Source organism: Bison bison, unplaced genomic scaffold (assembly GCF_000754665.1).
Source record: "Bison bison bison isolate TAMUID 2011002044 unplaced genomic scaffold, Bison_UMD1.0 scf7180017864318, whole genome shotgun sequence".
Taxonomy (NCBI): Eukaryota; Metazoa; Chordata; class Mammalia; order Artiodactyla; family Bovidae; genus Bison; species Bison bison.
The window spans coordinates 424,403-430,252 of record NW_011494890.1 but is presented as its reverse complement, the minus strand read 5'-3'; the positions used below and the strand labels follow the sequence as shown (position 1 = coordinate 430,252).

General features: G+C 37.5%; 1 long non-coding RNA gene across 5 annotated transcripts in view; it reads right to left on the bottom strand.

Annotated features, from left to right (window-relative positions):
- The window catches only part of LOC104997976, a 397,981-nt gene that overhangs the window by 181,866 nt on the left and 210,265 nt on the right, over positions 1–5,850 (bottom strand). The window lies entirely within an intron of this gene.

Sequence of the window (5,850 nt, the reverse complement as noted above, 5' to 3'; positions counted from 1 at the left end):
GCACAGCAGTAAAGAATCTGCCTGACAATTCAGAAGAAACGAGAGACATGGGTTGGATCTCTGTGTTGGGAGATCCCCTGGAGCAGGAATCACCAACCCAGCGCAGTATTCTTCCCTGGGAAAATTCCATGGACAGAGGAGCCTAGTGAGCTACAGTCCATAGGGTTGCAAAAATCAGAGCAACTGAGCACGCCTGTGCACACTCACATGCACACACCACAACTTAAAATATATAAAACATCTTGAATATTATTAAAGCATTAAGTGCCAGGTATTTAGACATTTTAAGATTTTAAGATGCTTAGCATTTTAACCAGCATGTTTAAGATTTTCTCTTTTTAATTAAAGAACGCATTTTAAAAGTTACTGCAGAATGAATAAAGCCATATTGTTTTATGGCATTTTAAAAAATGTAATATACACACATATAATTTCACTTAATGCAAGTTTAATTTTATAATTTTAACATATTGCATTTGAGTCAACATTCAACATGAAAATATTCAAGTCAAATAATCAAAATGTTAGACTAGTGAAGAAAGACTTACTGAAAAACAAAACAAATGAAAAAAAAATACAGAATAATTTCACAGAATTCCTTGGGATACTCCTGGAAAAGTCAACAATTAAAACATAAAAAGAAAGGAAATAAAGGAGAAAAAAAGAAACATGAAGGGAGGGAAAAGCAAAAGAGCAAAACACAGAAGGAAGGAAGAAGAAAACTTAAAATAAGTCTTTAAAGAAAGATGATCAGTGTTACCTTGTCTCAAATCAAATTCTAAGGTTTGCTCAAAATTTGGAATTCAAATTTATAAATTAGGATTAGGCTCATCAAGGAATTTTCACAGTAGTGCTTGGTTTATGTATTGGTGCATTTGAGTGTCTTCCATTTTAGGCTGGGACTTTCAGAACACTGATGACTCAGTGCCTGGGATGTCTATAGTCTATAGTATAGTTTAAACATGTTTAAATATTAGAACCCCAAGGGCATTTTGATTTTTTTTAACTAGCATTAAAAATCCCTACAGTAATTAAAGTTGAAATTAAGATGAAATATGACACATTAATTGATGAGTAATCATACCGGAGACATACTATTTTGTCCACTAGAAGAATCTGTGAAGTTTAGTCCTCAAATAGAAAGAACATATAGCTACTTGAAATAATGATGTTTAATGTACTTGCTTTTGGAATGACATCACAATCATCATAAAATAGCTACCTTTTTTTCCCTTTAATTCCAAAACATGCTTCTACCTGTTAAATCTAAAATATTCCTAGTAATGGAAGGCACTCAATATATGAGAAAAAAAATAAGGAAATGAAAAAGATTACAATGCTTATCTCTATGTAACTTTAATATGTGTGCGTGTGTGATCAGTCAATTAGTTGTGTCTGAATCTCTGTGAACCCATGGACTGTAGACCACCAGATACATATTAAAAGTGCTTTCCAAACCACAAGTTTTAGAATAGGCTTGATGTGTAAATAGTGATAGTGAAAGCCACTCAGTTGTGTCTGACTCTCTGGGACACATACAGTCCATGGAATTCTCCAGGCCAAAATACTGCAGTGGTTTGCCATTCCCTTCTTCAGAGGATCTTCCCAATCCAGGGATTAAACCCAGGGATCAAATGTCTCCCACATTGTTGCTGCTTCTGCTGTTAAGTCGTGTCATGTCTGACTCTGTGTGACCCCATAGACGGCAGCCCACCAGGCTCCTCCGTCCCTGGGATTCTCCAGGCAAGAACACTGGAGTGGGTTGCCATTTCCTTCTCCAATGCATGAAAGTAAAAAGTGAAAGTGAAGTTGCTCAGTCATGTCGGATTCTTCGAGACCCCATGGACTGTAGCCTACCAGGCTCCTCTGTCCATGGGATTTTCCAGGCAAGAGTACTGCAGTGGGGTGCCATTGCCTTCTCCGTCCCACATTGCAGGCAGATTCTTTACCAGCTGATCAACTAGGGAAACCCATGTGTAAATACTTAATGGAAAACAGTAAAGAACTTTGTGAGATTCTTATGGATAAATAATCATTTGGAAACTACCTGTGTCATGAAGAGATGAGAGGGTACTTTAGGAGAGAAAGGTGAAGTTAGAAGATAATGTCAAATTTTAGATCACATGTCTGTATTCCACAAAGAAAAATAAATTTGTCCTAGATAAAATTTGTTCTAAGTAGAATACAATTTAGAAAAACTTGTTTGGGTACCAAAATACCTGTTCTTGTCCTAATCAGAAAGGTAGCATTTGTAATCTCACATTTTAAAAAATTTTGATAAAAACAACTTTTTTTTTTTTTAAAACAACTTTTGTGTGCATGCTAAGTCATGTCTGACTCTTTGCAATCCATGGACTATAGCCTGCCAGGCTCCTCTGTCCATAGGATTTCCCAGGCAAGAATACTGGAGTGGGTTGCCATTTTCTCCTCCAGGGGATCTTCCCAAGCCAGGGACTGAAACTGAGTCTCCTGTGTCTCCTCGCATTGGCAGGCAAATTCTATACCACTGAGCCACCTTGGAAGCCCCCAAAACAATTTTTAGCTAAATACTAAATATTTGTTGGAATACAGAGGAAGTTGTTTTCTTCAGTGTATGCTGATCCATCTATTTTGTGGGGGGGAGAAAAGAAGTTCCTTAGAAAGCAAATTATCTATCCCTTGGCATTTACTTTTATGATGGAAAAGGAGTCTTTTACTTAAAATTTTGCATTTATTTAAAGTTTTAGCAGCTATATATTTATTCACCTAGGCTAACCTCCCCAAAAATCACTTACAATTTGCTTTTGCTTCAAACTCTCACCAGTTATCCATTTACAATGTGAACTATTTTATGATTTTTTTAAAAATGGTGTATAGTGTGATTGACAAATCTAGACAGTGTGTTGAAAAGCAGAGACACTACTCTGCTGACAAAGGTCCATATAATCAAGGCTATGATATCCCAGTAGTCGCTTATGGTTATGAGAGCTGGACCATAAAGAAGGCAGAATGCCAAAGAATCGGTGCCTTTGAACTGTGGTGCTGAGAAGACTCTTCAGAGTCCCTTGGACAGAAGGAGATCAAACCAGTCAATCTTAAGGGAGATCCAACACTGGAAGGACTGATGCTGAAGCTGAAGCTCCAGTATTTTGGTCATCTAATGAGCACAGCCAACTCACTGGAAAAGTCCCTATTCCAGGAAAGATTGAGAGCAGAAGGAGAAGAGTGTGTCAGAGGATGCAATGGCTGGGTGGCATTACTGATGTAAGGAACATGAACTTGGGCAAACTGCAGGAGATGGTGATGGACAGGGAGGCCTGGCATGCTGCAGTCCATGGGGTCACAAAGAGTCAGACACAGCCGGGTAAGTGAGCAAGCAATAGTGTGATGTAGAATTCTGTGTTAGTTTCAAGTGTACAGCAAAGTGATCAGTTATATATATATATTCTTTTTCAGATTCTTTTCCACTACAGGTTATTACAAGATATTGAATAGAGTTCCCTAAGTGATACAGTAGGTCCTTGTTGTTGATCTATTTTATGTACAGTTATGTGTATATGTTAATCCCAAACTCCTCATTTATTCTCCCCTCCCCTTTGGAAACCATATGCCTGTTTTCCATGTTTGTAACTCTGTTTATATTTTGTACATAAGTTCATTTGTATCACATTTTAGATTCCACATATAAGTAATATCAGACAGCATTTGTCTTACTCTGTTTAATTTATTGCATTTAGTATAATAATCTCTAGGTGCATCCATTTTGCTTCAAATGTCAATATTTTATGTAATATTCCATTATATACATATACCACTTCTTCTTTATCCTTTCTTCCATTAATGGACAGTTACTTTGCTTCCAAGTCTTGGCTATTGTAAATAGTGCTGTTATTTAAATTGGGGTACATATAACTTTCCATCTTTGAGCTTTCATGTTTTATGGCTATATTCCCAGCAGTGGGATAGTTGGATCATATGATAAATCTATTTTTATATTTTAAGGAATCTCCATACTGTTCTTCATATTGGCTGCACCAATTCACATTCTCATCAATAATGTAGGAAGCTTCTCTTTTCTCTATACCCTCTCCAGGATTAATTATTTGTAGACTTCTTGATAATGGCCCTTCTGACTAGAATGAGGTGATACCTCATTGTAGTTTTGATTTGATTTCTCTATTAAATAGTGAGGGACTTCCCTTGTGGGTTGGTGGTAAAGAATTACCTGCCAATGTAAGAAATGCATGTTTCAGTCCCTAGGTCAAGAAAGCTACCTGGAGAGGGAAATGGAAACCCACTCCAATATTCTTGACTGGGAAAACCCAAGGACAGAGAACCCTAGCAGGCTACACTACATGGGGCTGCAAAAGCCAGACACAATGACTAAACAACCACAATAATTAGCATCATTGACCATCTATAAGTCTTCAGAAAAATGTCTATTTAGGGCTTCTGCCCATTTTTTTATTGGGTTGCTTGTTTTTTGATATTGAACTGTATGAGCTGTTTGTATATTTTGGAAATTAACCCCTTGTGGATCGCATTATTTGAAATATTTTCTCCCAGTCCATAAGCTGTCTTATAATGTGTACTTTTAAAATAAATTATTTAAGAAACACTTTATAAAGACTATTTTAATATAAATTAATTAAAATACCATCTATACTTTGTATAAATATTTTTCAGATAACTGGAATCAAAACCCTCAGTGAAAGTATATCCCTGAAAATAAATATATTTAGTAAAGGTAAACTACCAATTTATCCTAAAAAGCACTATATGAACAAAGTTCATAACTATTAGGACTTCCCAGGTGGCACTAGTGGTGAAGAATCTGCCTGCCAATGCAGGAGATGTAGAGACACAAGTTCAATCCTCGGGTCAGGAAGATCACCTGGAGAAGGGCATGGCAACCCACTCTAGTATTGTTGCCTGGAGAATCCCATGGACAGAGGAGCCTGGAGGGTTATAGTCCATAGTGTCACAAAGAGTTGGACAAAACTGAAGCAACATAGCATGCACACGCATTACTACTACTAACTTTCTCCTAAACAAATGTTTTAAATTCCCTGTAGCCAAAGTCTTGATTCAGGGGAAAAAATTAAAAAGAGCCTTTCAAAATTTCTCCACTACTGTACTGGGACGGGGGAGCCTGGTGAGCTGCCACCTATGGGGTTGCACAGAGTCAGACACGACTGAATCGACTCAGCAGCAGCAGCAGCATACTGTTCAGCGGCATTATCCTAAAAACACCAAATTTTAATTTGCAATATATAAAAGGATTATTACACTGTGGAAGAATTCTCCATAATTAGAGAAAATGAGTATTTGGGGAAGAGGCTAACATTTGCAAACAATAAAACTGTGGATTTTGTCATGTTGAAACAGCATCAAAGCAATGAGCCTCTTTGTCACGTGGGTGCCAAAGGTTCAAAAGTGTAAGTCCAAATGTCCTAATGAGACCACCTGGCATTTATTTCTTTTACTGTCTCTTGTTTAAGACATGGCAGCAATCACGCACGGAGTACTGCAATTCACTCCACTTTAAGAACTCCATCTTGTAGCAATTGTTCTTTTTAAAGAGAAGTGTCCTTAGTTACAGAAATGGGCATGGTTTTAGAATAGAAAAGGTTAGCAACAAAGGATAGCCATGTCCTCTGAACTGACACTGATTTCAGCTTAAAAACTAGAATTTCGTCTTTAAACTAAAGGGCTCAGGGTTAAAGAATCTGCCTGCAAATGCAGGAGATGAATGAGAAGTGGGTTTGATCCCTGGGTCAGGAAGATCCCCTGAAGAAGGAAATGGCAACCCACTCCAGTACTCTTGCCTGGAGAATCCCATGGACAGAAGAGCCTGGCAGGCTACAGCTG